The sequence below is a fragment of the Rhincodon typus genome, chromosome 1, assembly GCF_021869965.1.
Source record: "Rhincodon typus isolate 14 chromosome 1, sRhiTyp1.1, whole genome shotgun sequence".
Classification (NCBI taxonomy): domain Eukaryota; kingdom Metazoa; phylum Chordata; class Chondrichthyes; order Orectolobiformes; family Rhincodontidae; genus Rhincodon; species Rhincodon typus.
In genome coordinates, this window is record NC_063332.1 from 70,870,751 (window position 1) to 70,898,232 (window position 27,482).

A 27,482-nucleotide genomic window follows, 5' to 3' on the forward strand; every position below is an offset into this window, starting at 1 on the left:
GCAGTCATTATAGCCAAATGATTGACATGTCTAAAATAATCCAAAAGTATAATAGATACCTTCCAATGCAATAACAGTTCATAATCCCATTTCTGAATCCTCTTTTATCTGTCTGTCATTTTGTCTTGTTTTTCACTAACTTCAAAATTCAACTGTTCAATGTTTGTATTCAACATCCCTTCTCCTCTCTTCACAATCTATAGATTTTCCAAAATTCTCCTTAACATCCTGAGTTGTACTTCTTCTCTCGCCTTCTTAGATAAATGCTTTTTTCTCCAAGTCGACTGGTTCTGAGATGACTGAAAAATCAAATCTGTCAATGACCATTGGCAGAGGAGAGAATGGATGTTTGTCGATGTGGTATCAATCCAGTGGACTGCTTTATCCTGGATGGTGTCAAGCTTTTTCAGTATCATCAGTGTTGCACTCATCCATGCAACTGAGGAGTATTTCATCACACTCCTGACTTATGCCTTGTTGATGGTGGACAGACTTTGGGGATTCAGGAGGTGAATTACTTGATACAATGTTCCTAGCCTCTGACCTGCACTTGCAGCCACAGTACTTATACAGCTATTCCAGTTCAGTTTCTGGTCAAAGGCCACCCTCAGGATATTGATAGTGGAGGGTTAAATGGTAATGCCATTGAACGTCAAGAGGCAATAGTCAAATTGGGATCAGTAATTGCTTGGCATATGTGTGGCACAAATATTACTAGCCACTTGTCAGCCCAAACCCTAACATTGTCCAGCTGCATTTAGACATAGACTGCATTAATATCTGAAAAGTTATAAATAAAGCTGAAAATTATGTAATTATCAGTGAACACCCTGAATTCTGACCACATGATGGAGGGAAGGTCATTGATGAAGCAGTTGAAGATGGTTGAGCCTAGGTCACTACCCTGAGGAACTTCTGCAGAAATGCCCTGGATCTGAGAATACTGACTTCCGATAGCCACAACCACCTTCTCTTATGCTAGGCAGAGTTTTACCTCTGATTGCCACTGATTTCAGTTTAGCCATAACACATAGTCAAAAGCAGCCTTGCTATCAAGAACAGCGACTCTTGCCTCACCTCTGGAGTTCAATACTTTCTGCAATGTTTGAATCTGGTCTGTACTGAGGTTAGGAGCTGAGTGGCGCTGGTGGATCCAAAACTAGGCGTCACTGAACAGGTTATTGCTGAGCAGGTGCTGCTTGGCGGGTAGGTGCTGATGATACCTTCCATCACTTTACTGATGATCGAGAGGAGACTGACGGAGCGGTAATTGTCTGGATTGGATTTGACCTACTTATTGTACGGGACATAACCGGCAAATCTTCCACATTGTCAGGTAGATGCTGGTGTTGTAACTGTATTGGAACAACTTGGCTGGGGGCGTGGTGAGGCAAGTTCTGGAGATTAAGCCTTCAGTATTATTACTGGAATGTTGTCAGTATACAATGCCTTCAGGCATTTCTAGATATCATTTGGAGTGAATTGAATTGGCTGAAGACTGGCATCTGTGATGGTTGGGACCTTTGGAGGAGGTTCAGATGGGTAGCCTACTCAGTGCTTCTGGCTCAATTTTGTTTTGAATGCTTCAGCCTTAGCATTTACACTGAGTTGCTAGGCTTCCCCAATATTAATATTTGTGGAGACACCGCCTCTAGTAGAGTTGTTTAATTGTGCACCACCATTCATGACTTAATGTGTTAGGATCTGGGCTGTTGACATGGAATCACTTAGCACTGTCTATCATTTGCTACTTTGACTGTTTGTCATGTGAGTAACCCTGAGTTGTAGTTTCATCAGCTTGACACCTCATGTTTAACCATGCCTGACACAGATCCTGGCATGCCAACCAGGACTCTTCATTGAGCCATGGTCTTGCACATTGAGTGTAACCAGTCAGGGAGTTACCAATAAGTCAGTTGGGGGGCTGCATAGAAATCAGTCAGGTCACCGGTCAATTCCCAGTCGGGAATGGTGATGATGTGTCCCAGATGAGTGAGTTGGAAGGGCTGTGGGCAAGGGTGGCTTAGTAGTTTGGGAGGATGAGGTGGGTTTGAGGTGTTGAGAGAAGATACAACATGTAATAGTGAGAGTGATAGACTAAGATATCTTGGTGGGAAGTTGGCATAGTGGCAGAGCCAGAGTGAGTTTGAGCCAGCAGAAAGGTAATACTTAACCCTTGTAGGTTGCGGTAAGTGATTAACCTGTGAGTCCTTCCAGGTCATGGACAACATACATCCACAGAAAGCCACGTCAGATTAGGATGGTAGCATCTTGGTCCATGGTCTCCTCTGGCAGTTCTGAGGAAACAGGATACTCCTCCTCTGCCTCACCTCATTGAACAGTACCTCCAGGTCTTATCCTGTGAAGCAGATTGCCGATGCTGGATGTATCATTAACAAGGTGTGCAGCAGTGAACTGCATGGGAGAAGTCACTAAGATTCATTGAATTCCCTGAAATTAAACCTAGCCAATGTGTGAGAAATCTCAGCTCAATGAGTAAAACATTGCACAGTGCCTTCTGGGCCCCCTTGGAACACGCGAAAAGCAGGCAGAGGAACATCAATGTGTGGAAGGCCAATATTCAGAATCCTGATAGCGTGGCAATCGTGTTCTTGGAACCTTAAAGATCAGTCGAGCTTTCTGACAGCAAAGAAAGGAGAATCCTTCCATTATGTTTGCATGTTATTAAAATGTCAGCTTGCCAGAATTAAGTTCCCCTTCCTAATTAAGTTCTGTGCAGGTGAGTATTACATAGCTTCAGATTCACGACAGCGTAATGAGGTGTGGCAGCAGACTGGCTAATCATTTTCCAGGACTTGGAGAGAATAGACCCTGCTTTGCCTACTTTTGGGGAGTGTTCACTTATCTCATACCACAACTGCGATTGGGTATCAGTTGTCCAAGTTGCACAAAACATGGAGATGACTGAGTTTAGGAGGGAGGAGTCCACTGGGATTGGGTCAAAGAGATTGGCCAAGGATGGAAGTCTGACTGGCTAAGGGTGGCAGTCTCTTAGGAAAATGGTGCAAGGGCTGCATCTAAATGTGGTTGCTGCAATTATTGCTGGGAGCAACTTCATCACGGATTTGAATGGACATGATGATGGTGAAGGGAGGGGAGCGATCATGTGGTTGACTGTTGTAATATGATCTAGTGTAAGGGCTGCAGGCTTGAGTGTCGCAGTGGGGGGGCAGGGTAATCCTCACATGGGGATGGACATAGACAATGGGGGAAGTTCATGGGTGTCAAGGGGACAGCACAAGTTTACAGATCTTCTTCTGACAGAGATGCATGGGATTTCACCTTTTATTAGTTCAGAATACAGCTCCTTATAATCTTCTTTGGGGAGTTCACATTAAGCAGATAGCATTCAAGACAAACAGTGTTCTCAGATTTCTGAGGAAGGGTCACCGGACCTGAAACTTTAACTCTGATTTTTCCTTCACAGATGCTGCCAGACCTGCTGAGCTTTTCCAGCAACTTTGTTTTTGTTCTCAGATTTTTGAGCAGGAATCTTTGCTTTTGCAATGAAAATATCTGAACTATAGTTGCCTAAACATTTGCTAACCAGTCGTGGAGTATGCATGTTGTACATGGGATCTGTATATGGCAAGAGATAAAAAGAGAAAGACTGAAGCGTTCCAAAAACATGCATCACAATTCTAAATGGATCCATCTGGGAGGTGCTCCAGTGTCACATCCCCGATCGAAGATTTGGAATTGGTATCACTACAGCAAGGTGGGGAGAACAACAGACTGACCATTTTCCATAAAGTATGGAATGGATTGTTGGGAAGTGACAAAAACAAGTACCTGGTTTCCTCTGACGATGACAAAACATAAGAGTGGTCATTTACACAAAATAAAAAGACCAATTGTTTCCAAGACAATGTGTCAACAATATTACTTCCTAAGGATAATCTCACATTGGAACAAGGTACCAAAGGAAATAATCACAGTCACATCACATGAAATCCTCACGATTCATCTTACTTCCACTTAAATACTTTTATCAAAGGGATGATCATCTCAGCATATAATACTTGGTTACCTAGAGCTATCCTTAAAAATGATGGAACAATACCAGTATTAGTTTTTGGTGCTGACACAACTAAAGCAGGAGCAGATAATTGACCGTCATGTTGGGAGGAGAGTTTTTACAGAAGGGAAGAGTTACTGTTGTGTGGCATAAGCCAAATAAAGGCAAACTCATGAAATAAAAAATCACCAACAAGGAAACCATTCTCAGCTGGTGTTCTTCTGTCAATGGGGAATTCCACAAGATAATAAATTTACTCCATGCCTCAGGGATCTCCAGACATTGTTATCTCAGAAACGTCAGGAGTTGCATTTAAGTTTGAGCAAAAGGGCATCTCCAGTTGTCCAAGGCAGGAAGGAAGGGAGGAAGAGCTGCAAAGAAAATGCTGAACAAGTAAATCCTGGCCATTTGTTCACATCTGTCACCAATGCGACTGGAATGTGTGAATTCCACACTTCAATGGGCTTTGGTCTAGTGAGGCACCATTGAAATTGGCATTGCTTTCTGTTGTACCTGTGATAATCACCTTTTGGTTCAGTTGTTTGTGTCCTCTATGTTTTAGATGACAGAGTGGCTGGGGCATGTGCAAAATCTTTGGAGGATCGCATTGCTAAGGTGAAACAGAAACTGGTCTTTTGAGAGCACTGTTCCCCCGCCATTGTGGGTAAAAACCTGAAGGTCAAAGATGGATCATGTCTGTAGGGACACCATGTGCAAAGCTCTGGATAAGACAGTGGGAAAAATATACCCAAAACTGCCCTCATCCTGATGGCCATCTTTGTATATGGCTACATCAAGCTGTGTGTCGACCCCCAATATGAAAACACCAAGTGTCACTAGGTACTGAGGTTCCATCTGTCCCTGGTGTTGCAAAGGATGAGTCTGGCCTCGTTGCTCCAAGTATTTGGACTGTTCCGTATCACCCATTCCTTCTAGAAAAATTTGCAAAGAAAAGCACCTTTGAACACAAGCCCATCAGGAAGTGGTCAGCACATAGCATTTTTGAGACCCTGCAGGAAAAGGAGAGGGTGCACCCTGAGCAGACTGTCAAAATCATTTGGCAGAATGTCTCATCACCAGAACTTTCCAACAAGCATCAAGACATAACTTAGTAGTGAGAGGGCACTGCCCATCAGATCCTTCATGTACCCCGGTCTCTATGGGGTAGTGGGGTAGAGACTGTCACATGTCTCCTTCTGGAATGTGCCTTTGCAAAGGAAGTTTGGGGAGAGATGTAGTGGTTTTTGTCGAGATTCGTCCCGGGGTTGCTCCAAGATGCCAGAATCTGTGCTCTCTGGTCCATTGCCCAGGACGCACACTGAGAGAAACATCAACAGTGCCTGGAAGACCATCAACCTGGTGAAAGATGCTGTTTTGTCTGCACAAAACTTCGTGGTCTTCCAGTGTAAGAAGTTGAGCTCAACCGAATGTTGCAGACTGGCACATTCCAAGGTCCAGGACTATGTGCTGAGGGACGCACTAAAGCCTGGGGCAGCTGCTGCTCAGGTGCAATGGGGAAAGACCACTGTCTACGGCCTTTCTGCCAAAGTACAACAAGTGTTTGATTAGTTGTCAGACCTTCTTGGTGCTTCCAAATGAACATAACAGTTTCCTGGTTAAGTAGAAAATGCATTTTTTTTGGAACCCTGAAAAGCTCTGAGAAATGTCAAAATTCCAATGTTTTGTTTTGCTTTTTTTTTCTGCAAAGGCCGTGCAGAACTAATTTAGAACATTTGTATGTAATGATAGATGATTTTATAAATAAAGTATATTTTTGAAATAAACTGGCCTTTGAGGAGTGAAGTCCGGTGTATGATGCTGGAGTTCGTACCTTAAAATGTTTGGCACCTTAAAAGATGCAACATAATGGACGTGTGTTGCCTGGCAGGCTTTTGATTATCTGGAGTTTTATTTATTTCTCTGTTTTGGACTGCTTGTTGGAGCAAGTTTTCTTTTGGCAGATCTCTTTTTTATGTTAGATAATTACTAGTTCAAAAATAGAGTAGGAAAATATTGAGGAGGGAGTACAGTAAAATCAGTAAGTACAGTAAATCAGGCCTTGTGCCAGATACATATACTATTTGAAGTATTCCAGCAAATGTACCACACCTTTAATTTCTAAATCCTAATTTATTTAATGAATGTGTGTATGAAGAATGTGGGGTTTGCCTTAAGCAATATAATCTAATAAATTTTTGGATAGATTGCTTTACCATCAATGCAATATTTTTACTTTCTCATCAAGTATACACTTTAAAAAAAATTCTTTCATGGGATGTGGCATTATTGGCAGGTTTAACATTATTGCTCATCATTGATTTCCCTTTAGAAGATGATAGTGAGCCACTTTCTTGAAATGTTTCAGTCCACGTCACTTAAGTACACCCATTGTGCTGTTAGAGACAGATTTCAGGGCTTTGAACAAGTGATAGTGAAACAGTAGTGATATATTTCCAAGCCAAGAGGATATGTGATTTGGAGTGAACTTGCAGGCCATTCTATTCCCAGGCATTTCCTACCCTTATTCTTCCAGGTAGTTGAGGTAGAGGAATTTGGAATGTGCTGTTGAAGTACTCTTGGTGAGTTGCTGCGGTACATTTTGTTGAAGCCACACATTTTTTGATCACTGTTTGCTGGTAGTAGATGGAGCAAACAGTGAAGGTGATAGTGAATTTTTGGTGAATTATTGTCACATGTACTGAAGTACAGGGATACAGAAGTACAGTGATAAGTGTAAAAAGTTGCCATTCTCTAGCGCCATCTTAGGTGCAAAGATACCTAGATGCAAAATCTTAGGTGTAAAGTCGAAAAATAAAGAAATAAAATTAAAAGTTCAACATTACAGTCCTTCTTAAGTCTTAGCCTTGGGTCTGGATCCTGGCCTTTCCACCCTGACACAGACCATCGGAAGCAGGAAGTAGTCGCCTGCTTCAAGTCCGTTCACCACACTGGCCAATCAAATGGGCTGCTTTGTCCTGATTGGTGGCAAATTTCTTGGATATTGATGCACCTTGAACAATTTGTAATTATATTATGCATTAAATTGCATTGAGTGCCTATTCACAATCAAGAAAATGGACTATTTTTCTCCAGCTGATATTTTGCATACAACATTTAGCCAGCACTTAAAAAATATAATATTTTGAGACTGAAGTAGAACTAAATATGTTACTAAAATTGTAAACTGTATATAGGTGATTGTTTTGTTTTCACTTTGATTCTATGTTATACAATATAGCAAGAGGGAAAAAAATTCAAGCTAAAGCTGAAGGACAACTAAAACTCAGTCAATTACCGCCCCATCAGTCTCCTCTCGATCACCAGTAAAATGACGGAAGGTGTCATCAACAGTGCTATCAAGCAGCACATGCTCAGAAATAACCTGCTCGGTGACGCCCAGTTTGGGTTCCACCAGGGCCATTCAGCTCCTGGTCTCATTACAACCTTGGTTCAAACATGGACAAAAGAGCTGAATTCCAGAGCTGAGGTGAGAGTGACAGCCCTTGACACCAAGACAAAATTTGAATGTATATGACAGCAAGGAGTCCTGGAAAAACCGAAGTCAATGGGAATCACAGGAAAAGTATTCGCTGGTTGGAGTTATACCTGGTTCAGAGGAAGATGGTTTTGGTTGTTGGAGATCGGTCATCTCAGCTCCAGAACATCTCTGCAGGAGTTCATTAGGTCAATATCCTAGGCCCAACCATCTTCAGCTGCTTCATCCATCAAGAGTGGGATGTTTGTTGATGATTGCATAATATTTAGCAGCCTTAATTCCTCAGTAATAGTAATTCCTCAGATGCTGAATCAGATTGTGTCTACATGCAGAAAGATCTGAACATTACTGAGGGCTTGAGCTGACAAGTGGTAAGTAATATTCAATGCATGCAAGTGCTAGAAAATGACCGTCTCCAACAAGAGAAAATCGAATGATTGCCACTTCATGTTCAATGGCATGACAACTGCTGAATACCCACTATCAACATCCTGGGGCTTTCCATTGACCAAAAATTGCACTGGAACAATGATAGAGTGGCCACAAAAGCAGGTTAGAGGCTAGGATTTCTGTGCTAATTAACTCACCTCCAGACTTGTCTAACCTTATCCATCATCTACAGGACATGAGTTAGAAACGTGATGGAATTCTCTCCACTTGTCTGGTTGTATCCAACTCCAACAACACTCAGGAAGCTCAGTACATTCCAAGACAAAGCAGTTTCCTTCATTAGCATCCCATCACCATCTTTAATGTTCAATCCCTTCACCACTGATACACAATGAAAGCAGGCTGTGCTGTCTAAAACTTCAGTAACTCACCAAGCCTCCTTCAACAGCAGCTTCCAGCCCATGAGCTCTATCACCCAGGAGATAAGGGCACCAAATGCATGTGGATATCATCAGCTGCAAGTTCCCCTCCAAGCCACATACCATTCTGACTTGGAACTCTATCACTCTTCCTTTACTGTCACTGAGTCAAAATCTTGGAACTCCCTTCCTAATAGCACTGTGCATGGCCCTAAACCCCCAAAACTGCAGGAGTTCATGAAAGCAGCTTGCCACCACCTTCTCCAGGGTAATTAGTGATAGACAATTAAAGTTGGCCTAGCCAACAATGTCCACATCACATGTACAAATAACTTTTTTTCAGAAGTTCTGTTGCCTAGATTCAGGCTGAGTTCTGGTGGGGGAGCTGGTAGTAGAAGGTTTTGGGCTTTTTGTGCAGAGTAACATGCTGTATGCTCAACAATAAATTATGATTTATTTCAAGGTGATAAAGACTTGGAAAATCCATCCTGATATGAACATGGAACTCCACCTATTTTCATGTTGAACTATTTTCTGCTTGTGAGTTCTCTGCCCAAAGTCACATCCAACTTTCAGTATGACAAGATCCATCATGGGCAAGGCCCTGAATAAGGGTTGAACCCTGTGCTGTGGTCACCAATCAGATCCCCAGAGTTTGTTTAGTTAACCACAGCCACAGCCACCACCCAAGTCTGAGCTGCTGTGCACTAGTACAAAAATGTCATGGAATCAAGCCATAGATAGTGAAAACAAAGGCTCCATTTTCTTTCCAATACATGTCTGACCATGAATCACTCCTGTTGTCACTGCCCGACATTAGTGCACATTTCAATGATTTCAAGAGCAGAGAAATTGGGTGGCACGGTGGCTCAGTGGTTAGCACTGTGGCCTCACAGTGCCAGGAACCCGGGTTCAATTCCACCCTTGGCCGACAGTCTGTGTGGAGTTTGCACATTCACCCCACATCTGCGTGGGTTTCCTCTGGGTACTCCGGTTTCCTCCCATAGTCAAAGATGTGCAGGTTAGGTGGATTAGCCATACTAAATTGTCCTGAATGTTCAGGGATGTGTAAATTAGGTGGGTTATAGGGGGATGGGTCTGGGTTGGATGCTTTGAGGGTCGGTGTGGATATGTTGGGCCGAAAGGCCTGTTTCCACACTGTAGGGATTCTATGATGATTCTATGAAGTTATGATGAACATATCAAGAACACTAGTTAGAATATTGTATCCAGTTCTGGGCACCACACTGTAGAAAGGATCTGAGAAAGAGTGCAGAGGAGAGCTATGAGAATGGTTCCAGGGTTAAGACCCTTCAATTGTGAGGTAAGATTAGAGAAGGTGGGACAGTTTTCTTTTGAGAGGCGAAGGATAAAAGGAGATTTGACAGAATGGGGTTAGGAAACATATCAGCCATGATCGAATGGTGGAATAGACTCGACGGGCCAAATGGTTGAATTCTGCTCCTATATCTTAAGATCTTTAGGTCTTTTCATCTTACGTTTTCAAGATCATAACGGGCCTGGACAGAGTAGATAGAGAGAAACTGTTCTCTCTCATAAATGGATTGAGAACCAGAAGGCACAGTTTAAAAGTGATTTACTTAAAGACAGAAATGAGAGATTAGAAAAGATTTTTCAGACAGTGAGTGGTTATGGTCCAGGATGTACTGTCTCAAAGTGTGGAGGAGGCAGGTTCATTTGATGCATCCAAGCGGGCATTAAATGATTGTTTCTATTTAAACAATGTGCAGAATTATGGGGAAAAGGAAGGAGATTGGCACTAAGTTGAAGTGCTGAGAGAGCTGGGCTGAATGGTCTCCTGCGCACCATAACAATACTGAGATTTACAACCTGAAACCCAACTTGTCTGATCATATCATGAACATACCTTCTTGTGGCCGCCAAGCCCTGTCATGTGATCGACCTCAGAGCTTCTGCTTCAGAAGCAGGTATGTTTCCTACCGAATTTAAGAGAAGTAACTTAAGAAAAGCTCAGTTAGAATCCTCGGTCTTTGTCAGTGCAATTGATCTCAACAGAATGACTGTAACGGCACTGGGATTGATCTCAGCATCAAATTCAGCCAGGATTCCTGTCTCTCATTGCACTCTGATAACTGCAGTAGCTAGTGTAAATGTGGGTAAGTGAGGAGAACCTTGGCTGCGATGCTTTTATGGGTGAATAGTCTGTTGGCATTCACTGCGTAAGTTCACATATAAAGAGTGGTTACTTGGGTGTGATTGGTAACAAGGTATATGCCTTCAAGAGAAAAGGAGATGGAGAAAAATAAATGTGTCAAAACACTAAGGTGGCATGAAGTTTTCACTTTATTTACAATTATCTACAGAAAAATATAGCTCCTGGTTAATGTCAGTTGGAAAACGTACTGCAGCCTGCAGTGTCTACTTTTTAAGTCTTTTACTCCTTTAATGCTGCTGTGGTTTTTGAATAGCTTGACGATTGCATTGAAAATCTTTTCTCGGATTTGTCTTAAGCACTTGACTTCCAACCATTTATTTGATGTTTGATTTTTACTTAGTGGCATTTAGGATTAAAGTCTTTTATTGAGATTCCAATTGCCTTTGCTCTTGCACTTCATAGTAACTTTAACATTTGGAAAATTGGCACCATAGCAATAAAAGCAGACCCACAGAAAATTTCTCATTTGTTCTTGTGACAAAGTAAACATAATGTTGCTTAAGGTTGTTACACAATATTATTATAAAACATACATTTTAATCAGTATCACTTCAACCTGATTTTTATATATATTATAAAATATAAGATGTATTTGGTTAAGCAATTAATTATGTCATGTAAACATTTAAAATATTTTGCAAATTGATGAAGACAATAGCTCTCTTTAATGGAGAGGCTTGTCTCAGTGCTGGCTTTTGGTATTTGGGTGGTCTTTATATATTAGTGTCTCAATATACTCTTTGCTCCTTGTACATCCATGAGCTGAATGATAGCATAAAGTCATTCTAGATTCATTCAGCTTGTGTCAGTTGACCACAATCCACACTGAATGTCATTTATCTGCTTCTTACAGCACCTGTAACTCAATATGATAATTCAATGTCACCCAGAGCCAACGAAGCCTCTTCTCTCCATAAAAAAATCAACGTTCCAGTGTCATAAATAATCCATTCTGCTGCTTGTGATTTGCAGTTTCAATGAGTTATACAATGACCCATTAAGTCTTGCCTGGGACTGAGCAAATGTTTTTTGTTCTAATTTGGCAGAACCAGATGTGATATGGAGAACAGGTACCCCTGGGAGTTGTCAACTGACATGGCAGTGAAGTGGGCCTCAAAAGGGGAAGATAACTCATCCATGGAGAATTCATTGACCCTCATCTCTTTGTTTTGGTCCTTTAGAGTCTGCCAATTATATAGGACAATTCTGCTTCTACACAGCCTACAGACAGCCGCACTGCTGAAATACATGTCAAGGATTTTCTCCTGAGGAATATTTTGAGAAAGTACTTCAGGGTACTTTGCTCAGTTTCTGGTGAGGCATGTTCTATGATGTTATTCGGATTGTTAAAGCGTTGTAAAATTCCTGTCATATTAGGACTGACAAGTAAAGCAGGCAGAATAGGTATGCTACGACAGAATAATTCATTGTATTGGTATATCCTTTAGCAGTGGTAGCCCTAATGAATAACATAATTATTAAGCAGATCCTGAAGCACAATAGTTGCCAATACATAAAACATTTTCAATTTTGAAATAAAACAGTTAAACTTGAAAAGTGACAATAAGATATGCCATAAAACTATTTTCCCCAATTGTTCCCCTCCTGTTAATAACACAACTGGATGCACTGCAACAGATATTGCCAAACTGATACCAAAACCAGGTGGCTTTTCTTCAAGTGTGGTCAATGACTATTTACAGGGTACAAACCTATGAGCTGATTCCCATTCTTACCCAATGTCTACATGGGTGTTTCCAGCAGAGGCTGCTGAATACCAGTTAAGACTAAGTACCATGGCTGAATTTTGCCTCCTAGGACATTGAGATGAAATATATTGATTGTAGCACTCCTACTATATCCCAACTGAAAGTAGCTAATATCGCAAGGAGGAATTCTGGGACCAGTATCCACTCAGCAACATGTGTAATATTTACTTTAACGGCACCTAAGTAATGTTTGCATTACTTGTCTTTACAAATCTTTACAATCTTTACAAAATCCATGGGATAAATGCTAACTTTTACTACTCGCAGTCAATAAAGGATCAGCTAGCTTCTATACTCCACACAATTTATCTTTCTGCTCACTCCAGTGGGATGTAGTAATCCCACCATATAATTTTAACACATTTTAAATTAATGTTTCAAAATGCTTTACCTATTCTTCCTTTCTGTGCTGTTTTCTCTTTCCCTGAATTTAATCTCTCTTTCCCTCTTTATTTCTCTTTCTGTATCTAATCTAACTCGAATTCACCCTTTCTATTATTTTCCTTTCTCCTTTCGATCTTTAAATCACGTATCTCTGGGGATTACAAGGTGCAGGGCTGGATGAACACAGCAGGCCAAGCAGCATCATAGGAGCAGAAAGGCTGATGTTTTGGGCCTAGACCCTTCTGCTCCTATGATGCTGCTTGGCCTACTGTGTTCATCCAGCTCTGCACCTTGTTGTCTCGGATTCTCCAGCATCTGCAGTTCCTACTATCTCTATCTCTGGGAAGTGGCTGTTTGTCCCATTGTTTACAATGATTTGACATGGCCCATTGACTCTTCTGGCTGTTACCACCTTGATTTACCAGCAGCATACATGGCAAAAGCTGAAGAAGGTAGGAAGAGGTCCAGCTGCTGCCCAATGAGAGCCATTTAGTCCCAGCAAGAGTTCTGTTTGTGTGACATAATGAGAAATGTGTTGACATTAGGTGAAATTAGGATTAGTTTGACTGTGATCACTTCCATCCAGTAAGATGCACTGTTCAAGATGGAAAGCTGCTTGAGTGTGATTCCTGATGGTTAAGGTTTACTTAATATTTCAGCAGTAATATTTCTTGAAGATACCATTACCTGGCATTTCCCAGGTTGTGTTGATTTCTTCAAAGATAAGCACATTTCAAAAGATCAGGGGATTTCACTTGCAAATTATAATCAAGACAATTTGGGTTTTCACAATAATTGGCGCAGATTTTGAAAGCAATGTGCAGGAAATAGATTGCACCCAGAAACTTACAATGCTCCAGAATGAAATAACCATCCTAATTAATTTCTGCTCATTTGTGCTAGTTTCTGGGTCTGTGAACAGGTTCCTGAAAATATGTTTTTTTTTCTCACAGAGGCATGGCAGAGGCAGGAACCTGAATTTTCCCAATGAAAGACCTTACTTTTTGGCAGTCATGTCTACCATCTGAATGGGCGCAAAATAAATAAAACAGCAACTTCAGTAGACTGAGTCTTGCCAGAAATCGATTATAGCCATCTTTGTTGAAGTTCATGAAGCATTTCTCTCTGTGAGGCCCTCCCGAGTCCTTCACTAACAAGGTATAATGCCTTTTTGGTGACCCTCTCATTTTATACTTGTTTGAATCTCCTACTCCCCTGAGGTGGAGGTATTCTTGCTGCTGTTTAAATATCCTGAAATTCTGGCATTGGCTCCATTTTTAAAGCCCATGTGTTCACCTAGTCAAATGCTGTGTACAGTTTGTGACATTTGTCCTAAATATGGCAGACAAGTGAAAATTGACATGCTGCTTCATAGACAGCAACCTGGTGGTCCTTTTGTTTTTATTCATTGCTTAGGTCAGTATTCATTGCCTATCTATAATTGCACAGAGAACAGTTAAGAGTCAACCACATTGCTGTGGATCTGGAGTCCCATGTAGGCCAGACCAGGTAAAGATGGCAGTTGCCTCCCCTAAAGGGCATTAGTGAATCAGATGGGTTTTTCCTGAGCTTGGATTTATGGTCATTATTAGAATCTTAATTCCAGATTTTCATTGAATTCAAATTCCTCCATTTGGTGTGGTGGGCTTCAAACCCAAGTCCCCAGAACATTACCTGGGTCTCTAGATTAACAGTCTAGCAATAACGCCGCTAGGCTATCGCCTCCACTGCTGAATGGGGTGATGCAGAGGCGGGCTTACCTTTCCCCCATGCTGCAGGATGACCAACGTCCTTCTCTGGTCTGCTAGGGTAAGTGCCAACATCTTCTACCTGTCACCTCACACTCACTCTATCTCTGCTACTGCACACATCTCTCAGCAAGGCTCATGCTCTACCACTCTCACTATTGCATTCTACACCTTCCGTCACTTGCTCTGAATTCCCTTGCAGACTCCTAGCTCAGCATGGCCTTGTGCTTCCCATATACGCACTCAGGACACCTCAACACCTTTTCCACAGCTGTACCAGCCAATTTCATCTCACTCAATCCCTTCCTTTGGCTCATTCCAGGAGAAAATGACCCACAGTAGGACAGAAAGAGCCAAGAATCACAATGGGCTGTCCTGTATTAGGCTCCTCGCCCCTCACGAGGAGGGGACATTAATTGCGATTTTCACAAGTGGCAGGAAGATCGTTCCCAAGCCCTGGACTGACATCAGATGAGGCCCTGGACTGAGCATACAGGAACTGTCTGTGTTAAGGTAGCCCCAGCTGGTCCTTGGCTGAGGACTCCTCCCCTTCAGCTTTGAGACATGGCCATTTTGTTGATGCACATGCAGCGTGTTTACTGTGTAGGCCGCAGACACATGCGGTAGGTGGAATACTGAGATAGGATAGTTCTGTGCAGCAAACTGTCCATCCACTTGGCTGATGATACTGACAACGATGACAAACTGCCTGATTTTGTCGGCACTATGCAACATAAGACAGACACAATGTGACCCTTTAAGCTCTAGCTGAGGGGCCAAAAACCGTGAAGGCAAGGTAAAGCAAAGCAGGGATGCATTAAGGTAGGCACTAAGTTAATGTCTGGTAAGAGAGTGAGCGAGTGATCAGCCCTGAGATATTTCCTGGCTCAGTCTATGAGCTGGATGCTTGTTACTGTGTGTAACATGCCCTTGCAGTGCTGCAATGAAAGATGCTGGTACAATCCAAAGTGCAGTAGCATACTGTAACTGAATTGGAGATAGAATCATAGAATCCCCATACAGTGTGGAAACAGGCCATTCGGCCCAACAAGTCCACACCGCCTCACGCCCCTTACCTGTAACCTTATATTTCCCATGGCAAAACCACCTAACCTACACATTCCCGGACACTACGGGCAATTTAGTATGGTCAATCTGCCCAAATTGCACATCTTTGGATTGTGGGAAGAAGCTGGAGCACCCGGTGGAAACCTACACAGACATGGGGAGAATGTGCAAACTCTGCACAGATCGTTGCCCAAGGCTGGAATTGAATCCAGGTCCCTGGTGCTGTGAGGCAGCAGTGCTAACCACTGAGCCGCTGTGCCACTGTGATGGGCCATGCTGATGTAGTGAGGCTGGTATATGTCAGTGCCAATGTCTGTGGACTTGCTGTGTGTGTGGCTGCTGCCCATGGAGCATGCCGTAAGGTGTTGGTGCCTGTTATTTAGATGAAGGCCTGGAGTGGTCAGCCGGAGTCACCAGGTACCTGCTTGCACTTTCATGTCTGGAATTCTCAGCAATTAATTTCTATCTAGACTGAGACGTTGCATATTAATGAGCTGAGATTAGCTAGTAACAAGGGTGACAATGACCAATAATTGCCATTAAGATAACTCTCACTATTCACTAATGGATATCTGAACTTCACCTCTGGATTTTGGTTGGAAAATGGGACTTTTTTGGTCTTGACATTGAGAAGGGCCTCACTTGACATCTGTTTTTTTCTAAATTTCTCACCATAGCCATATTTGTTCAAAGCCTGGGAAGATGCTGTTCAGGAAATTTGAAGTAAAATGAAATATATTGGAACCACGTAGCAAGTAGTTCAAAAGAAAGGAAACTAGGAAACATAGGTCAACAATACAAACAGTGAATTCTCTATCGATCAAACTGTGTTCGAATGAAAGATCACGCAAGGTATCTAAGTACATGTGGGTAAAGCTAAAGTTTTAAATTGTGTAAAACAATTTTCAGGCTAGAACGCTTAGGGGATGCTGTTCCTAAAATCTTTCATTGAACTTCATTGGAGCAAAGTTGGTGGGAAAGATGGATAAGGCATTTCAAGTGATGAGCCTAGGGGAGGTCTATGTTCGATTAGATAGTTGACATTTGGTCACTCAGTCTGTGTTTGGTCTTCATACCGCAGTGTACATGGCTCTGTGAATGGGGCACTCAGTACACTAGATCATAGGAAGTAATTACTAATAATTACACATAAATTACTATCTTGGAGGGAATGCTTAGTGTCTTTGGTAATGATGAGACAAGAAGGAAATAAATAGGTCTGACACCTGCATGCTGCATGGGGACTATCATGGAGGAAGTTTGGAGGTTTGTGTCAGATAGATGCAAACATAAAAATACGTACAGCTATCAGAACTCTGACATTAATTTACTGAACAACGGAAGAAAGCAAAGTGAAACGGCTAAGAAAAGATTATCTTTTGACAAGAAGTATAACATTATCATTTAGTAAACTAATCCATAATATGTTAAAGATCTTATAATTCAGGCCCTTCCTCTCAACAATTTTTTACTTAAAATGTCTAAATCAAATTTACAGTGGAAATTCATGATGTCAACTTGTCACAATGTAATTTTACCATTGTACCAATGCACTGCATTGTTCTGTTTTGTCAAGCACATTTCAGCATAATGTTCGAAACATGTAGCAATATCTTGCATTTTCTTGTTTTTTTTAAATGACTACATTTTGGAGATAGCAGGTAACAATATAGTAACATTCAACAAAGCATCTCTCTATGCCTCCTACGAGCAGGTGCTCTGCTGCATTTTCTTGTAAAATCTTAAATCTTTCTTCTTTACTAGTTAATGTGTTTAATGGGCTTCTTCACATTTTCATCACCTCTATTTCAGTAAGATGAAGGATTTTTAAGCAATCCATTGGGAGGCAGATGTGCCGAAGACAAATCAGACTGAGTTTCTTCGCAGGCTACTAAAGCAATGCAGGTGTTGAACAAGGTGTTTTCTTCAAAATTCCATCATTCTCTGATGTCTAGCTCTTTTGTGTTTGTCAACTGGTGGCTTTCACACACAATCTGAAGAAAAACAAAAAATCTAAGCTTTGTTGTCTGCCTTGCACTTCAGAAGGTAAATCTGCCAGCCAATTATTAACTCATCAGTATTAACAAGGCCACAAAAAATGGAATGGAGTCAGCTGCACTTTAACCCTTCGAAAACCAAATTTCTTTGAAGATTTCACAATAACATTTATACTGGGTTACCATTTCTCACAGATCATTTGCAAAGTAGACAATTGTCTATGAATCTGGAATTTTGAACTTTATAAATGAGTAAAATCAGTACAGATTCCAACATTTGATCTTTCATTATGTATACTGAGTACACATTGCATTATTAATTATGTTACCTACTTTACCAAGGGTTACTTTTAGTTCTCAATGGGTTAATGGTGAAGACATGGCAAAATAAAGGTGTTACTTTGTGAGTGAATACATTTGAATGCTTCTTTTTCCTATAATTAACAACAAAATAATAGGACAAAGTAGTGTTACTTAAGTGTGGTGATTACACTTCTAGCAAAAGGGTTGGAGGATTAACGCATTATGGATGAACAAAGATAGTTTAGAGTGGGACATTTTGCAAAGTGTTGTTGTGGTTACTTCTGCGTTATTTTGAGTGTTCAGGACTGCAATTAGCGCCAGGAAAGTCAACCTAAGTAAATAGCATTAAAGGCTTAGTTCTGCCTATTAAGATTATAGAGTCTACCATTTTAGTTTTTTGTTTTGCTATCATATTGAGGATACAATAATTTTGCTGACAGAGGCCCAGTTAATAACAATGGTGGTCTGCAACAGGAATGGAATGCACAGGTCTCTATTCAGTGTGTTTGAAAGTACTTGACTGGTCTCATTGTAGAAGCAGGAATGTGCGCAGCAATGTCAGGAAAGTTTACTAAATCACAGATTACAGTAGTGGAGTCAATGTTCTTGAAGTTAGTCTGGACAGATGGCTTAATATGAGTGTCGGGTGATATATGTGTGGACATAGTGTTAAGGACTTAGATGGGGTGGAATTTTTTACGTGTTCAGGAAAGTTTCCTCAAGCAGTTTATAGAGAGTCCCACCCGGGAAGAGGCAAAACTCGACCGAATGTTGGGAAATAGGGTGGGACAGGTGGCTGACAGTGGGGGAGCACTTTGGGACCAGTGACCGTGGTTCTATTAATTTTAAAATAGTTATGGAGAGGGACAAAACTGGTCCACAGGTTCAAGTTCTAAATTGGCACAAGGCGAATTTTGATGGAATTAGACAGGAGCTTGCAGGAATTGATTGGAATAGTTTGTTTGCATGCAAAGGGACCTCTGGCAAGTGGGAGGCCTTTAAAAGTGTGATAGCTAGACTTCAAGATCTTTATGTTCCTGTGAAAATGAAAGGCAAGGTTGGCGGGAGGAGGGAAACTTGGATGACAATAGATATCAAGGCTTTGAGCAGAAAAAAGGAGGCATGGCTCAGGAACAGGGAGCTGGGATCATGGGAATCCCTGGAGGTATACAAGGGGTACTGGAGTTTACTGAAGAAGGAAATCGGGAGGGTGAAAAGGGGGCACGGGATAGCTTTGGCTAAGAGATTTTTTGAGAATATTAAAGAGAAAAGAATAAATGGAGAGAGAATAGGATCCCTCAAGGACAAAAGTAGACATGTATGTATGGAACCACAGGAAATGGGCGAGGTCATCAATGAATATTTCTCGACTGCGTTTATTGTGGAGAAAGACATGAAGACTTGGGAACTTGGGGAAGTTAGTGGCGATAACTTGCGGACAGTCCATATCACTGTAGAGGAGGTGTTGGATGTATTAGAATGTATGTCCTGACCAGATATATCCAAGAACCCTGCAAGAGGCTAGAGAAGAAATTGTGGGGTCCCCTGCTGATATGGTTGTATCATTGTTAGTCATGGGTGAGGTCCTGGAAGAATGGAGAGTAGCGAATGTTGCCCTTACTCAAGAAGGGCTGCAAAGAAAAACCTAGGAACTACAGTCCAGTGAGCCTACATCTAACATCTATGGTAGGTAAGTTACTTGAGAATATTCTGCGGGATGAGATGTACATGCATTTGGAAAGACAGGGTTTGATTAGGAGGAGTCAGTATGGCTCTGTGTGTGGGAGATCATGCCTCACAAATTTGTTGGAGTTCTTTGATGAAGTGACCAGGAAGATTGACGAGGGCAGGGCGGTAGGTGTAGTCTATATGGATTTCAGTAAGGCCTTTGATAAGGTTCCACATGGTAGGCTGCTCTGGAATGTTAGATCGCATGGAATCCAGGTAGAGTTGGCAAATTGGATACACAATTGGCTTGATGGTAGGAAGCAGAGAGTAATAGTGGAATGATGCTGTTGGACTGGAGGCCTGTGAGTAGTGATGTGCCTCAGGGGTCAGTGCTGGGCCCATTGCTGTTTGTTATCTATATTGATGATTTGGATGAGAATGTACAAGGCATGATTAGTAAGTTTGCGGATGACACTAAAATACGTGGTATTGTGGGCAGTGAGGAAGATTATCAGAAAGTGCAGCAAGATCATGATTAGCTGGGGAAGTGGGCTGAGAAATGGCAAATGGAATTTATTATAGATAAGTGTGAGGCATTGTATTTTGGAAAGTTAGGTCAAGGTAGGATTTTCATGGTGAATGGTAGGGCCTTAAAGACTGTAGTGGAACAAGGGATCCATGGAGTTCAGGAGCACGGTTCTCTGAAAGTGGAGTCACAGATAGACAGGGCAGTGAAGGAGGCTTTTGGCACACTGGCCTTCATCAGTCAGGGCACTGAGTATAGAAGTTGGGAAGTTATGTTGTAGTTGTACATGACAGTGGTGAGGCTGCATTTGAAGTATTATGTTCGGTTTTGGCCACCTTGCTATAGGAAGTATGTTATTAAACTGGAAAGAATGCAAAGAAATTTAGAAGAATGTTGCCAGGACTCAGGGGACTGAGTTATAGGGAGAGGTTAGACAAGCTAGGGCTTCTTTCTGTAGAGTGTAGAAGACTGAGGAGGGATCTTATAGAAGTGTATAATCACATGAGAGGCATTGATAGGGTGAATGCATTCAGTCATTTTCCCATGGTTGGACAATCGAGGACTAGATGGCATCAGTTTAATGTTAGAGGGGAAAGAATACATGGGAAACTGAGGGGCAACTTATTTACACAGAGGGTGGTACGCAAATGGAATAAGCTATCAGTGCAAATGGTTAAGGTGAGTACATTAACAACACTTAAAACGCAATTTGGATGAATACATGGATAGGAAATGTTTAGAAGGATATAGGTCAAGTGCAAGGAAATGGGGTTAGCGTGGATGGATATTGTGGTCGGCATGGACCAGTTAGGGCTGAAGAGCATGCCTCCGTGCTCTCTATGACTTTATAATGGAATTTATTTTCATCTAGGTGCTGGGCATGTAACTAGCCTAGCAGCTTGTCCATCTCCTCAAAACTCATCAGATTTATCTTTTGACTGTCTTCAATGGAAATGAAAATCAGCCAGCGGTATAGAAATGATCAACACAGTAGGTATATGCTGGAACAGCAAGTTGATAATATTTCCCTATAGGTTAGTGTATTCAATGCTAATTGGGGTGGATTGAAGTGATTCATGTCAATTAGTGCAGGCTAGTTAACTGGTTAGCAGAGTCTTAGAAAGGGAATTTGAGATTTGGTCAGATGTATGGGTCTGGTGTCAGGTGGATCATATGTTCAGTTCAGAATGGGTTACAGTGGCTTCGTGTAATCAGAATGGTCTATTGTGATATATTAGTACAGTGGATTAGTCTGATATAGAGTCATACATTCATACAGCACGGAAACAGACACTTCAGTCCAACCTGTCCATGCTGACCCGATATCCAAATTTAATCTAGTCCCATTTGCCAGCATTTGGCCCATTTCCTTCTAAACCTTTCCTATTCATATACCCTCATCCAGATGCCTTTTAAATGTGGTAATTATACCAGCCTCCACCACTTCCCCTGACAGTTAATTCCATACACGCGCCATAGTCTGCATGAAAATGTTGTCCCTTAGGTCCCTTTTAAAGTTTTCCCCATTCACCTTAAACCTATGCCCTCTAGATTTGGACTCTCCTACCCTGGGAAAAAGACCTTGACTATTCACCTTATCCATACATCTCATGTTTTTACAAACCTCAATAAGGTCACCCCTCAGCCTCTGATGCTGCAGGGAAAATAGCCCCAGCCTATTCAGCCTCTCTGTATAGTTCAAATCCTTCAATCCAGGCAATACCTTTGTAAATCTTTTCTGCACCCTTTTCAAGTTTAATAACATCTTTCCTATAGCAGGGAGAGCAGAATTGCATGCAGAATTCCAAAAGTGGCCCAACCAATGTCCTGCACAATGACAACATGTCATCTCAACTCCAATACTCATTGTAATAATCAATAAAGGCAACAATACCAAATGTTGTCTTTACTATCCTGTCTACCAACGACTCGACCTTCAAGGAACTATGAACCTGCACCCCAAGGTCTCTTTGTTCAGCAACACTCCCCCGAACCCTACCATTAAATGTATAAGTCCTGCCTTGATTTGCCTTTCCAAAATGCAGCACCTCACATTTATCTAAATTAAACTCTCCCACTCCTTGGCCCAATGGTTCATCAGCCCATCTGATCAAGGTCTGAGATAACCTTGTTCAGTGTCCACAACACCACCGTTGTTAGTGTCTTCTGTAAACTTACTAACCATTTCTCCTATATTCACATCCAAATCATTTATATATACGACAAAAAGCAGTGGACCCAGCACTGATCCTTGTGGCACACCACTGCTCACAGACTTCCAGTCCAAGAAACAATCTTCTACCAACACCCTCCGTCTCCTACCTTTGAGCCATTTTTGTGTCCCAATGGCTATCTCTCCCTGGATTCCATGAAATATAACCTTGCTAGCCAGTCTGTTGCAATGCGTTAGTGTGAAATTATTAGAGCTGAATAATGTATGTATTCAGGACTTGTTACTACATTGCCGTCAGATTAGTTACTTTGGCATAGTCAGATGGGATGGTGTGCTTTTCTTTCATGGGTTATGTGCATCTCTGGCTAGGCCAGCATTTCTTACCTGTCCCTAATTACCATGAGAAGGTTGTAGTGATTTCAGAATCCCTACAATGTGGAAACAGTCCCTTTGGCCCAACAAGTCCACACTGACCCTCAGTGCATCCCACCCAGACCCATCCCTATAACCCACGTAACCTACATATCCCTGAACACTATGGATAATTTAGCATGGCCAATCCACCCATCCTGTACATCTTTGGACTGTGGGAGGAAACCCGACCACCCGGAAGAAACCCACGCAGACACGGGGAGAATGTGCAAACTCCACACAGACAGTCGCCCAAGGGTGGAATTGAACCCAGGTCCCTGGTGCTGTGAGGCAGCAGTGCTAACACCTGAGCCACTGTGCCGGCATCTGCTGTCTTGAATACCTGCAGCCCTGGAGAGTGGTGACACCCACAGAGCTGTCAGGAAAGGAGTTCCAGAATGTTGACAACAAAGAAACAATGATTTAGTTCCAAGTCAGGATGGCGTGTTGTTTGGAGGGGATCTTGGAGATGGTGATATTCTCATGCATCTGCTGCTCTTCCTACTAGATGGCAGAGGTCATGGTTTTGAAAGATGCTGTCATGTGTAATGTAGAATTATGGTACACCGGTTTGGACACTGAAATCTGAAGATAATGAATGAATCAATTCTGATGATACACGGCTATGAGAAGAAAGTAGCTTGCTGGGATTACTTTACTGTACCGATAAGCTGGCACAGCACACTGACCCGAATGATCCCATTCTAAGTTGTAAATTGTGGTTGTTCATTCAGAAAGGCAATATAAAAAAAATCACAGTTGAATAGAAAGGTCTTCATCCTGCATGTGTTATTTTCAATTTCTATTGAAGTTCAAGCGTAGAGAATTATGTGGGATTATGGATTAGTGCACAAAGCTTTCAACTCATGGACCTGGATTCAAATTCAGTGCAGGATGGCTGGCTTTGGGAGTGGAAATATTAAATTGGCAATGTAGGATGTGCACTTTGAGATTGAGATTAAGGTACAGTGCAGAATACAGGAAGCTTTGCCCTGCCTGCAACCCACACTATGCTTGAAGTGGGAGCATTTGATGCTCACAAGTGAAGTCTGATTTCACAATTGTTAATTCTGGCATAGAACTTTACCCTGTAACTTTGCAATTCCAATGATTTCCTGTTAATTTTCTGATACATAGATTGAGGATATCGTGCTCTATGTTGCGAGCATTCATTTACAAAACTGGACATTATGGGCCCAATTTCAACTCTCTCACCCTCATAGAACCAAAATCTGCCCCAATGTGTCCAAAGTCAGAAGAATATAAACAAAGCAATCATTTTCAATACTACCATATGCATGAATTAAACAATGTTAAGTTAACAACGTTGTTTTTGTTAAAATATTTTGTTTTTTTTCCTGACCGTTTGGAGGCAGCAAGAATCAGGCAGAGGGCGTTGTGGTTGTGTTGAAGTGTTTAAAGTGTTAAAAGTCTTAATCCTCTACTTAACCTGTCTCCAACACACCCACTTCTGGTTTTAAACAGAGGTGGGATCAGCCTACTCCAGGCTGAGAGTCTCATTTCAATACAATATTGTAATTGAACGGAAGCTATCCTGGTTTCTTTGGCAAACCCATTAGCTAAGCTGAGGCAAGGATTTGCAAAATCATAAAGTAAGTGCCTTTCCAGCTACCCGTCGCATCCAGAGTGCTTGCCTGGCCCAATTGTGTGATCATGTACCTTTTCCTAAACTTTCTGACCCCTCTTACAAGGTGGTCTGGTTTTCCCTGATGCCTCCAATCACACAATACTGAACAGCATTCAACCAGAAATAGACTACCATTCACTTTCCCCTGACCTCAATCTGATCTCCATCACTCTGAGATTCTTTCTCAACTCCAAAAATCTGACCTCCCCTTGAGTTCTCCAACCTCGCCAACCATTCACCCAGAGTGCCAAAATCCCATCATGCAACCCCTGCATCCATCCATCCCAGGCTGCAGTAGTGGTATCCACACCTTGATTTTTGTGGGGTGAGAGTCCCCCGGGATTGACCACCATTGTTCCATCACAGCCTGGTGGGTTCTGCATCCCACTGGCTGAAGCCTTCTCTGAACAGCTTCCTGGTTGAGTGTGAGGGAAGCTTGACAATTGGCTGACTTCTGAGCAAGGACCTGGCATTAATATCACACAAATAACTCCGCAGTGTATGGACTTCCTCAACTTCTGGGTACCTCACACAGGTCCTCTCTGTCCCAGAAAGTAAAGAAAGTGAAAGCTCTTCTCTTCTCATGCGAGTTTTCAACCGCTTTCAGCAAGATTGAATCAAATAATCAATACTTTGTAAATAATTACAATTGTGTTTACCCCGCAAGCAAAATCCAAATGACATTTCTCAGTGACTTTTTTGTATGTAAAATCACTTTCATAAAGCAGTGCAGTATTAAAAATACTAAGTAAGTAACTAATTTTTTTCCTTTAATTTGGTGTTTAGAATTCATTTGAACTCACCTTGATTTGTATAAAGACTTGAGTTGAAACGTAAAGTTAACTCTTTTACCGGCACAATCCATACCTGAACAAATTGGTCCCTAGTAAGTTTACGCTTGGTCAGTGGATCTCAGATATTTTTAGTTGAAGAACCCTTTTTAAATATATTAGAGATCATGCATTTCTTCATAATATTATGTAGTATTCATAATATGAACGTGCTACATATGAGGAAGTTTTTAAATAATACTTTAAAGTAAAAAAGTATGTAATTGTCATTGCAAGTAAGATGGGTGTGCATATCCCCTGATTTTTTTTAAATTCACACATTAAATCGAGACTGTTCAGTTGAATACAAATGCTCTTCTGTCCTCTGAAGGGTAATTTCAGTGCTAAAGTTCCAGTTTAGTAGAATAGTGTTCAGCCCACTTCCTGCGCAAACCAAGCTGAGAGCCATTTTGGTGAGTGTTACATTCTGTGCCGTAAACGCAGAGCAGGCAGTTAGTGCATTCAGTCAGTATCTAATTCTGACAACAGGCTTTCCATTTTGAGCCTTGCTGCTGTAGTCAATGTCTTGGCTCAAACAGGTACAGCTGATCTAGTGTCCAGCAAGAGACTCTCTGCTCCACCCAGGTTTGTTGCTTGCTATTTTCTATTGCCTCTGCTAGGAGTTTGTGGAAGCGCTGAATGTTTGCAGGAGTTGATAGCAGTTGTAAAAGTTTGCAGGGAAGGGGGCTAACACAAGGCAGCACTTGCAGCAACAGAGGGCTAGTGTAGCAGTAGGGATGACGAACAGCAAAGTAAAACAATGCTGCCAGACAATAGACTGCAGATAGGCTTGCAGCAGGACCTGGTCTGGATCTGGGCTCTGTTTCAGTCAACACTACAGTCTGGCGTGGAAGGAGCCCACCTACCGTCTCCATATGAGAGAATGGCAGGTTTGTGCTCTATTAATCCAGTAGGGCAGCACCTCAGCAATCTAAATAATCTGTTGGAGGACCAATTGCTGCATAGCTATGAAAGCCTTCATCCCTGAGCATTAGCATCTCAGTTATCTCTGTGGGCTCACGTAGATTAGATTGGTGCCAACAGCATGGAGTTTGATCCTTGTTTCAGCAGTTTGGATTCAAAACCTGCCTCTTTTCTCCATCACTAGTGGAGATTGAGGTTCTGTTTGTCAGGCCTCTCTTCAGATGGAGAAATCATGAAGAAGGAAAGCACTGATGTGACCTGTTGTAAGGAGGCAGGATTGTTTGCTAGAAAGAAGGTGTTCATGCTTGGACACAATGGCAGCAGAAGCTGTGTTTACAGTGGCTAGATTGCTTGTCTCAAAAGTTCCAGGAAGGGAGAACGTTTCATTGTAAACAGTTATGCTTAACGTTGTCCATTTAATTCCTAGATTTGAAAGAATTGGGGTCTCAAGTGTGTATCAACATTTCTACCTGGATACCTTTCTCATATTTTGCCCATTGCCATTGGGATTAGGTTTGAAAAGTGAATGGTTTCTAAGATATCTCTTAAAAAAAAATCACAGATATAGACAATCTACTAGGATTCTGGAGAGAAGGAGAAGCTGTCAGTCAAACATCTCAATGGTTAGCTATACAGGAATGTGGTTGGGTACTTAAACGTGGATTGAAAAATCCAAATTTGTAAGGATTTGGAAAAAGGCTGGAGATTTGCCTAGCTTGTGCTAGAGGGAGAATTGTGAGGAAATGCTTTCACCATGAAAGGTAGTTCTGGGATTAAAAAAAAGTTTTCAGACTGGCAGAGAAGAAGAATGGAAGGAAATCCTTGAGAGTTGAGAATGATGCTCACCGTATCTTGGGCAATTATGACATATGGGACAAAGCAAAGTGCATCTTTGAAGTGTTTTTTCTCAATTGTGTTACAAGTAAAGAGGGAAGTTTCAGTTCTGTACTTTAAAGTACAACCTGCCTAAAACAATATATTTAGGTCATGTGCTTTTAATTAGATTGTTACAGTAAACTCCTTCCCATACAACATTGTGAGTCTACCTACACTAAATGGATTGCAGCATTTCAAGAAGATAGAACATCACCACCTTCTCAAAGGCAACTAGGGACAGGTGGTGGCCCAGCCAGCTATACCCCGGTCCCACGAATGAATAAAATAAGCCTGAAATTGCGAAGTCTTGTTGTGTCATTCTTTCAACTATCAACTGGAGGTTAAAATGACTTCTTTTAATGCTATCAACCTCTATGGTTATCATAATAAGATGCTTTTGCTGACCTTGACTGCTTTTATGATGTCATTAAACTTTGCTTTGGATACATGTCCTTGCATTGGCCGCACTGACTACCTGCTCCCATTACTTTCTCAGTATCTTCCTGGAGAGCCTTCTGGTTCCCTGAGGGAAAGACCTTGCTTGTTCCCTCTATCTTCTATTGTGCAATTTCTGTATTTTCTCCTTGGCCTTGCATTGATCTTTAATAAATTTCAG